Here is an 11,266-nt window from a genome sequence, read left to right on the forward strand (position 1 = left end):
CGTAACGGGAAGGGAGGAAGATGGGAGTGAACGAAGACACCGTGTTCACTAGACGCACCTTTGTTCATTCCAAACCATCGAGCTGGCATGGCGGGCTCCTATTAAGCAGCTCGGTAACTTGAGACGCGAACCAGTCTGATTGAGGTTTTCCTTCTTTCTACGGAAGTTCTTCCATGCAATAAAGAAAAAAAAAGAGCTGGCAAGGATTTCTTTTTACCGTGGGGATCGTACTGCTTAATTTGTAAACAGCCTGAAACAATAGACCATGTTTTTTTGCATTGCTGGGAAGGGGTTTACTTTTATGACGTGTTACAAAGGACCATAAAGAAAGAGCTACCACTTGACGAGCACGGAATTCGCTATTTAAGCACTGATAATGAGGATGGGGCACCTTTTGATCTCATAATGCTCTTGGGCCTCCGTTGTATATGGCGCTCCAGAATGGCAGGCTACCATTGTGACAGAGACACACAACCGGCCCGAATTTATTTTCGGGAAAGCATGGACTGGTTTCTTGCAATCCAAAAATTAGCTGCGGAGCCTCCCGAGTGGATCTCAAGACTAGAGCCGTTGTGTATGTTGCGGGAATTCTAAGCTGACGAAGCCAGTCTCGTGCTGGCTGACCACGACAGTGTCGTATGTATATAGCGTTATTTTTATTTTTGTTGTGCAATGTCATGAGCCAAAGCCAGGCAATAAAGAAAAAAAAACCTGGCATCGCGGGGTGGTAGCGTGCTCGACTCGCACTCAGGAGACCGGGGTTCGATTCCCAAGCTCGGCAAATTTCTTACTGTGTTTTGTTTATTTATCTGGTCTGAATAGAAAGTTATGACTAAATGGGTAAGTAGGGAATTAATTAAACTCAGTCAAACTTAATTGGAGCATCACTAAACGATTCCCTTTAATTGGTTGCATGGTTAGTAGCCAAAGTACAATTGGCCCCGTTTGAAATTCGCGCACTGTGACGTCGCGACCGTTTCGACCAATTGAAAAGCGTGACATTTCTGCCGACAGCTCCTGCTTACAACGATGAGGCATTAAAGGCTTCCGCCTTAAAAGCGCGCTTTGATCGCGGAGTCCACGTCGTGGTGGCACCGCCGCGGCTTGCGACGGCGCGAGTCGGTCGCCCTTCTCTTCGGCGTGACGTCACAAAGCACCTGTTGCGGTCCTAGCGGAGAGCGCAGGCGTTAGGCGCCGGTGGTGGTGGCACCGCCGCGCCACGCCAAAGGCTGAATGTGCAAGTAGTGAAGCTTTCGCTTTAAAATAGAAAATCAATATCTCGTCACGCGTAACAGTTACAAGCGAGCTCTCACGCTGAGGGGTTAAATACCACATAAAGTGCCGCCGCGGTGGCTTAGTGGCTATGGTGCTCGGCTGCTGGCCCGAAAGACGCGGGTTCGATCCCGGCCGCGGCGGCTGAATTTCTTTGGAGGAGAAATTCGAGGCCCGTGTACTGTGCGATGTCAGTGCACGTTAAAGAACCCCAGGTGGTCGAAATTTCCTGAGCCCTCCACTACGGCGTCTCTCATAACCTTAGTCTCTTTGGGGCGTTAAACCCCATAAAACCAAACCAACCTCATAAAGTTTCTTTTAATGAAGTTTCATCACTGTAGCTTAAATATAGCGTTTAACCTGCGCGATGAGATATGGTCGCATGAAGCCTATGGCGAGGTCGCGAAAAAAACCCCACTTGTCCTCACTTGATCACTCACCGCTGCCATGATTTTTAATATATCGGCCTGCTCTAGGAGCTTTAGGCAGCGAAATGTTCCATCTTTTAATAGATGTAAAGAATTTTACATTTGAAAGAGGCAAATTTTTTTCTGGCTATTTTCCCTGGCTATTTTTCTATTCATCATGCCTCCGCAGCATCGCCAAGAAACGTGTGGCGCCCTCTCTCGGAGCGTTTGGCTAGGCGCACGTCTACGCTTTATTTGCTTGCTTTAGGGAGATCAAGTCATGCCTTGTGAATGCGCGCTTTTATTAAAAGTGTCTCCACCGGATGTAGGCACACAAACATGGGCCGCTACAAAAAAGCGCTCGCCATGTATGGGTATTAGAGAGGATTATAAGGAAACTCTGCAGCTTTACAGATACATTTACTATTGCAAACGTATACAGTGGCTACTTGTGGATGAGTGATAGCGGAATTGCGCGCGCATTAACAATACAAACCACGAAACTTGGGTATTAGCGCAATAATTGCTACATCTTAAAGCTCAATAGCGGTCAGCTCTTCTAAAGTTTATTTATTTTATTTATTTATTTTTATTTATTTGGAATAATGCCAACCCCGGAGGGGTCATTACTGGAGTGGGATGAAAAAACGAGAAAAAAAAGAGAAAAAAATAGAATACAAATATACATGATGAAACAGGGTCAACAATGCGTATAAGAAAGAACTGCCTTTTCAGCGAGCGCAATAAATTTTTCAAATGTTGGCTGTGCGGTAATACATGGTTGCAAAGCGTTCGCGTACGGACAACGGAAAATAAGAATACCAGAACGAGTTGTTATTGCAAGAAAATTCCTGTATCATATTTGAGTGTATTTGTCTGGTTTGGCGCGTTTGTCTTAGATCTAGAAAGTCTGAAAAATTTAGTTGGAATGAGTTGTGAAGAAGATAGAGAAATTTCAAACGCTGCAGTTTTGCTCTACTTGTCAGAGTATGACGACCAGCGCGCTGTAAAAGCTCTGTGGCTGAATCGAAACGTCGTGAAGGTGTAGGTTGCGCAATCACAGGACAAACCACGAAGAAAGACACAGAGACACACACAAGAGCACTAACGACTGTGACACGTCCGTGGCTCTGTACGTAGCCGAAATCAATTTTTTGCGTTCGCGACTGCGTTAGCAGCCCTTGGCATGACTATTCTTGTTAAAGATTGCATTTGAGCATGCGTGGCCAGGTGTATAAGTATGCCTTCCCAGGAAGAAGTAAACAGTTGTTAGTGCGCTCGTGTGTGTCTCTGTGTCTTTCTTCGTGGTTTGTCCTGTGGTTGCGCAACCTACACCTTCACAACATCATGTACCAACTAGGCCCAACGCAAGTTTTATTGATTCGAAACGACCGCAGCGGTTAAATAAAAAACGTGCAGCTTTTCTTTGGACCATTTCCAGTGAGTAGATAGTCTTTTGTGTGTGGGAGCCATATAATATTTGCATATTATAAGGTAGGTCTGATAAGTGTGACGTAAGCAAGGCGTTTGGTTTCAGTAGTCGCTTGTCTCAGAACTCTCTTGATAAAAAACAATTTCTGCATCGCCGTGCGCACATGCGCATGTGCGCACCTTTCGCACATGCGCTTTCCAGGTAAGGTCTGAGGAGATTAGAACACCAAGATATTGATGTGAAGTGACACGGGATAGTGTGGTCCTGTTTAGGGAGTATGGAAAATCTAGTTTCTTTTTAAGCATGAAATGCTTTTAGCTCCCGTTGTCGGCAGTGTGGTGAAGTCACGCCGAGACCGAGAGCCATCATCCGGGCACTGAAATCCACTCATCCGGGCACTGAAATCCACTCATCCGGGCACTGAATTTCAGTCATCCGGGCTCTGAAACGAGAACATCCGGGCACCGTACGAGACTTAACGAGATTTAACGAGACTCCCTAAGCCCTCCTACGCGACCGGCATGCAAGCGCCGGTTGGTCTCCAAACGAGACAAAAAATAACTGCTGCCAGTGCCTTCTCAATGTTTATCAAGATATCAGTGGAGCTGTGGGTTTGATAATGCACGGAATTATAATTTCCGATTTCTAATAACGCGTGCAAAAAGCACATAAATGCCACGTTACACTTCGTTGTGATACGTGATATCTTAGGGGCTTCGCGCATCGAAGCAAAGCCGCGCAGGCGCACAGGGGCCCGGGGAAGAAGCGCTGCGTTCAAAGGGCAAGGCATCGCGCCAACTGGTAGTGGCGTTCCTCCGTTCCTTTACGGTGAGGTTCGGGTGTCCACCGAGATGGCAGAGAATTACTGCGCCATTTCCTTTCCTCAAAAAACCTTGCGTTCAAATGGCAAGGCATCGCGCTGAACGGGTGGTGGCGTTCTTCCCTTCCTGTACGGTGCGGTTCGGGTGTCCACCGAGATGACATTAGGCCCCTCGTAAACATTTCATGCTTACTCTACTCTCGTTTACGGGAGAGGCAGAGCTTTTTTTCTTCGTAACACACATTGACACTGTTTTATCTGCATTAATACACATATTCCATGTGTCGCACCATTGTACAACTTTCTTCGGAGCACTATTAAGCTTAATTTGGTCATTGATATCTTTGACTTCTTGGTAGAGCACGCAGTCATCTGCAAATAGTCGGATTTTAACGTGAACTTCATTTGCTAGATCATTTATGTATAGTAAGAATAGAAGCGGAGCTAAGACGGTGCCCTGTGGCACACCGGAAATAACTTTAACTGTATCAGAAGTATGGCTGCCAAGCTGTACAAATTGCATCCGATTGCTAAGATAATCGCTTATCCAGCGTATGATGGGCCCGTTTCCGAGGATATGGGTAAGTTTGAAAAGCAGTTTTGTGTGAGAGACCCGATCAAATGCTTTTGACAAATCAAGAAAGATCATATCAATTTGCGACTGGTTGTTAAGAGTCTGAGCTAGGTCGTGTACAATTTCCACTAGCTGTATAACGGTGGAAAGTCCGCGTCGGAAGCCATGCTGATTTTGGTGAAGTATATGGTTAGTTTCTACAAATTCTGTAATCAACTTTAAACTTACATGTTCTAACATTTTGCAGCAGCTACAGGTTAATGAGATTGGTCGGTAGTTAGTCACGCATGATTTGTCACCAGATTTGTGAACTGGGATAACTTTGGCTAATTTCCACTCATCTGGAAGGCGGCAGTCATGTATTGATTTCGAGAAAATGAGGTGTACGTATTTACTGACTGCTTCCGCGTATCGCTTTAGGAAAGCGTTCGGTATTCCGTCTGGCCCGGCACACTTCTCTGGATTGATATTTATTAACATGGACAGTAAACCAGATTCTGACACTCTAGGCAAACCTAATAGCTTTTACAAGGCAGTCAAGGCAGTATTAGCGCATTAATTGTTACATCTTAAAGCACAATAGTGGTCAGCTCTTCTAAAGTTTAGGTGATGTGGTCAAAATGCAGCAGGGATACGTTGAAGTCAGTGTACCTCTGTAGTCTCGTTATTGAATATAAAGCTATTTTTGTGAGGGTACAAGCCCAATCAAGCCGAATTCGTTTGGCTTCTTGCTGTACTCCTGTCATCTGTACATATATAGATGCCCAAAAACATGTACGTTGCAAGTGCTGCAGGATTCTATGCAAGGAATCTGGTGCTCCGTTTCGTGCCTGTTTCACTAACTGATTGTGCGCATTAGGCAATTTGTCCAGTGTAACAATTCGTAGTGTGGTAATTCACAGCATTTCTTCTAGGTTGTTAAAGTGCCTCCAATTATTCGATCATTCGCCGTCGCTAAGAGCCTTGCCATTGCCGTAATCGCTGCTAATTTCCGCGTTCATGTCAAAAGTGTGTGCAAACTATGAAGCGATAACGAATAGTTCATAGAACGGCATGTTGTGAGCTATTCTGACAAATTTTGTCATTTGCTGTGCAGGAAGCTACGCCTTTGCCCAAAGCTGCAACCCAGAGGCAAATCCAATTTAAATGTTATGATTATAATGTCTATTTAATTGAGAAGTAAACGCCAGCCAAATAAGTTCTTGTAGGATAACACGACGTTTCAAACTGGCTCTGTTTCTGCTTTAAGGCGGCAGATGGGCGCTCCAACCGGGCCACTTGCGCAATGCGCCGCTCGCGCTGTCCATTAGCGACAGGACGCTACGTGCACGCGGCCTTGAATATGCAGTGAATTTACGCGTGCTGTAAATGTGCACAAGAATGCTTAGGCACTAGCCTGCGAGCGGCACGAACTTGATACTTTTTTGTATTTTGTGAATAGGCCTCTCCCTGAAGTAAACAGTGTGACATCAAAAAGGTGTGCCCCGATGGGCAAAATCGTCGACTTTCGGTTCTGATTGAGAGGACATAGTAGTAGCGCTAGTAGCGCTATATCAGGCCCTGGACACTTGGCGGCACATTGCAAACGATGTAAGCATGATGACAAAAAATGTACCCTTTGTTTGAGCAGACACGTGTGATTTATGCCAGTGCAGATCAGAAAGAGCGGGAAGTATTGGAAGACTTTCTCATTCACTTGTAAAGGCAAACGTGCGTGACCAAACCAAATGTTTATCTGTGCACTAAAGATCTGAGGTTCTTGTATCGGGAAGTGCCATCACGCATGCGATTCAAATGTTGAATTTTTTTATGCTCCTGATTGTCGCCTGTAAATTCGTTGTTGTTCTCGTGAATAAAGTCAGTTGATGTCTAGCGCCTGTGTTGTCTTTCTCTACCCTGTCCTCCTTGTATTTTTTTAGCGCTACTACTATGTCCTCTGAATCCAAACACCAGCTAGCCCAGCTTTCTGCCTTAAAGGGGTAGAGACACCACATTTTTGTGCAGTACCTCTGGGTTGTAAATAATGCGTAGCGATTCAGTGAGCAAGAAACACCATATTAGAAGCATGAACTCGCACTATATAATTAATATTCATATTATTTGTACCCAGCAGTTTCGGTTTCGTTTTGCAGTTGCCAGGTTTTGCCAGGCTATTGCATAACGTCAAAAACCAGACAATGCGTTGTCACGTGGGTCTGGAAAGCCGTGACGTCGTTGTAGGCACGTCGTCTGCTTGACACGCACGTGGTGCGCGTAAACACAGAGAGCCGGGTGGAGGGCAAGTCGCAATGCCGAATAGCTCCGGGTCGGACGCTGAAGGAGAGTTTTATTTCGGCGCAGACACCGATTATGAGGAATCGCGGGATGACCCAGAAGAGGAAGAAGACGCCGCGGTTCGATCCCCGACAACCACTTCATTTTTGTTCCGCTGGCCAGCGATTCCGAAGAGGAGGCAGGCGTCAGGCCCGACTCAGCTCAGATTGTGCCAGCGAACGCCGATCGTTTAGGCAACGTCAACTGGTAAAGGCGCGTTCACACAAGGCCGACGATCGGCCGATTTCAGTCTGGCGATGGTCGGCGGCAGCAATTTTCGTGCCGTCGGCGCGCCTTGTTATCACAACAACAACAACAAGATCGCATTGTTAACAAGATCGCCTTTTTATCAGAAATACTGCTCGAGCAGCGACAAAGCATGCCTGCTTATGTTTCGAGCTTTCGGCAACGGCATCGCTCGCGGGCGCTCCGGTCGACGAGCTCTTCTGCTGCCTGGTTGCCGTGGTCGTCGCTAGGCCTATAGCCTCTTTCGCATCGAAGCCGCAGCGGCCGGCGCTTCGGAAGTAGTCTGCGCTATAATAAAAGGCCTACTCTACACATCGCTTTACTGTCAACAGCATCATCTCACAATAAATAATAGCATGGTAAATCTCCGCGACGCCTTCAGCAGCGAAGCGAGCGGGCGCCAGGCAAGCCGGACCCCTACGTCGGGCCAGCGGCAGCTGCGAGGCGGTTGTGGCAAAAAGTTTGCTCGTATCACCGTCGTTACCATTGCCAGCAGCTCAGTATTGGTCAGCGATCCTCAAAAATGACACATTTTTCACATTTCTTGTCCCAGGGTTTATTATTTACGTCAAGAACACACTTCAGCTCGTTTTTATGACGCCGGCAGACGGGATCCAGCTGGGCTGGCCGGCCGGCATGCTCGGCGCACTTCACGTTCGCACAAGAAAATACATAACATCCATGATACCAGAGAATGCTTCCTAGATTAGGGCACCGGCAATATGCCTGTGCAAAAGTGGATCTTTCGGAAACGGCACCGCCTGCGGCAACGCCGGGCGTAAAGCATCGTCGCACTCGCGAGCGTGCAGAAAAAAAAAGACTCGTGAGCACTCGTAACCAAGGTTGCTAGGCCGCGAAACCGCAAAACTTGGTCCCGTACTACGTCAGAAAACTGTGCAATGACGTAGGAAATACTTGCTTGTGTTTTCTTCTCTGTTCCTACGTCACATTGATGCACTAGCGATGGCTCAGACTTCAAGAGTAAGCATTTTCACAAACTTTAAAATGAGATTAAAATATGTTCTAGACCACCCTTAAATTTAATACTTCGCTCTTATGGTCCTCACATACAAAGGAAACATATGGCAGCCTTTGTACAACCTTGGAATTTGATGTCTCTACGCCTTTAAATTCGGTTCTGAACCGGTTTTTCTGGTGCCGAGCGCTCCCCCGCCACCTTTGTTCTCCGATTCAAAACTCCTCGCAGCCTTTCTTCTCTCGGTGTGAGCCTTCTAGGTACGGCGCATGTTTTCCCCATCGGACCAGAAACACGTGCGCTGATGACGCAGGTCGGGAGAGGGATATTGTGTACAAAGCTTTCCTGTCTTTTCTGCTAGTCGCTTTCCTCCGCACTTTTCCTCGCTACCCTCTCCCTGTAGCCTTATTTACATGGAGCCCGATGTTGCGGGTTGGGTCGGGGAGCGCCAGATGTCGGGCTAACCAGCCCAACCCCACACCCCACCGCGTTTTCATGAACCGGTTTTCTGTCGGGTAGAGATCGTCGCTACCCCTAGCGTCGAGCAAGCAAACCACACGCATGCTAGACGAGGAGGAACGTCCACCCGAAGAGTTCCCTTTCCCGACTGCTGCTCTTTCCGGTCGCTTGGTTCGCCCGTTCACGTGCGCGGTCTCTTCGAGGCCGGCAGCGGTTCGCTTTGATTTCCAATGGATGTCTCCGCTGCTGCGTTGAGCTTCATGTTATGTTTGAGTCAGCTGTATTTCATGGCGATTTTAGTTTCATGGATGAATGTGCACAACATGATGCTTGGCGTGCAGATGTACCGTCAAAACGTTCGCTTCCGCCGCTTCCGAAGCCTCACGTCAAAATGGTCTCGTTCAAGACTGATGAGCGACGACTGGTCCGATCCGAACAGCTCCTAAAATCCGCGAATAAATTACACGGGAGGTAACACAAGGACGACTTTTTCAATATTTACAAGCGTAAACCTTTTCGTCATGTTCTTCCAGCAGGTGCGCAGCTGTTCCCATGTAAAATTATTACCCACACAGCGCATCTCCCGCTCCAATTCTTTATATACGTCTTGATTTTGCTGTCACTTGCTGTCGAGTGCTTCGCGCACGCTTTTAGCCTCTATAGACCTTTCTCAGGTGCGCGCGGCCATGTTTCGACAGCAGCGCCATCTTGCGTCTGGCCGATTTCTCCGCCATGTTCGCTTGGGTAGCAGCCGCTGCAATATAGGCAGCGAGTACTCACCGCGCTGCTCAGCCTTATCCGAGTGCTGATTTTTGCATGATTTTGACCTGCAAAGTGTTGCACTCTATGCACTGAGCAACTGTGAGCAAAATGGCCCGTGCTTCGGCGAGCGGCGACGCAGATGTTTCCCTGCAAGTTGTGCCGAAAATCGACATTGGAGGTGCGCTTCTACGCAAGTGTGCGCAACGGCTTTCTGGTATCTATAAAGGAGACATTTATCAATGCGAGCACGAAACTTGCTGAGCGCTTCTATGTTGCTGAGCGCTTGCTGAAACTTGCTGAGCGCTCCGTTCCGAGCTAACAGCAGTGTTGCTGTCATGCGCTCACGTGATCTGCTCTGCGTTGCGCCGGTGACACCAACAGATTGAAACTGCGTTCGACCGCGTCTTTCAATACATTTTCCTTCTGCACTGTCCTAAAAAACGGTACTTCCTGTAGTGCTACATGGAGAAGGCACCGCTGGAGCGCATAAGCGCACAGAATTCTGTTGCGGCTTTTGGCTTTGCATAAATTTCTTGATTACTTCGCACTAACGGTAAAATAACTGGTGAAGCGTGCAAATGTAGGGTGGTCCACTCTTAGCGTGAACATGCGAGTGTGTGGCAGAGCTCTTCGGAGCGCCAGTGCATCCGTTGGCGCAGCGCGTCGAAGCAAAGTGTCGCAGGAACAGAGGAAACTGGATGTGGAGCTTCGCGTCGTCTGACATTTCGCTAAACTCGGAAAAAGATGTAGTAGAGAGGCATCTGGCCTTCGAACGCGGTGTAATTTATATAATCGAAACTGGTGCACATGTTGTGACAGTTCCTGAGGGGTGTATCTATTTGGTCCGTCTCGGGTGCGGCCTCTAATTAATGCCGAAAGAGCGAGAAAGCGCGTGCGTGTGGTCGGGTGTGCACTGCGTTCCTGCTGATTGCACGTCCCTAATAGGCACATTTTCTTTTAAACAATCGGCAATTTGCATTATGGCGTCAGTTGCAAATAGTATTTGGTCGAAGCATGAGGTGTCACGATGTCAGGAGGTTGAAGTAGCAGTAAGAGTCTAAATTCTCGGTGGACAGCGCAACCGCTCTTGAGTGAAGGGAGGCAGATGGGAGTGAAATAATGACGAGAGAAAGAGGTGTTGCAGTAGAGGCCTACGGAATAATTTCCAACGCTGAGCAGCCATGGCGCTGGAATGAGGGACGGAGAACAGAGGAAACTCGAAATAGCGCTTGTACATGACGTATAAACCACTCGGATTGAATTCTCAAAATCTAAAAGCAGATTGCTCAATTATATCACTAGAGCTAAAAAATGTTCACCTTTTTTTTACACAAGCACTGTTATTGCGTTGTCACCCTTGCTTGCGGAACTCACACGCATGGTATCTGGCACGCAGTTTACTGGCATGTCTTAAGTGTCCCAAGCCGGATGCTGAGGTAGATCTTGGCCACCTCTTGCGGACTTGGTCAGGAACGTAGGACTCAAGAAGACGACGATTACTGGAAGTTCAAGTTACGGCTGCAAGTGAGGAATACTGTTCTTTGTGGTTACCGGTGGTCCGAGGTTCGAACCCCGGACCACCGCTTCACCGGAGCAGTCGCTCTACCATTGCTTTTTCCTTTCAAGCGGCAGCCAGGAAGTATTTTCATTGGTCGAAATTATTTCAAACTTCAAATAATCTCCAAAATAAAATCATCTCGGATCCGAAACCCCGGACCAGGACGAATTTTTCTTTAACTGCGAAGTTTCTGAGCAAGCTGCATATCTTTCCTTTGTATCCGTATGGTTGCACTCGGGTGGACGTCAATGAGTAATAACTCCCTTATTAAAAAGCAATGTTTACTAATGCGTCCATGATTTTTCCCTAGGTGTTCTGCTATGTAATTTTGATGTAGTTCAGGTCGTTTTTCTAAAGCGGGGCTGTCATGCCTTCTGTGTAGAGCTTTGCAAGGATTATGAACAGGGGAGCGCCAGGTCTAAGACGGTCCACTGACGTGCTTGCGAA

The sequence above is a fragment of the Amblyomma mixtum genome, chromosome 9 (genome assembly GCF_055824585.1).
Source record: "Amblyomma mixtum isolate Tamu chromosome 9, ASM5582458v1, whole genome shotgun sequence".
In the NCBI taxonomy this organism is placed as follows: domain Eukaryota; kingdom Metazoa; phylum Arthropoda; class Arachnida; order Ixodida; family Ixodidae; genus Amblyomma; species Amblyomma mixtum.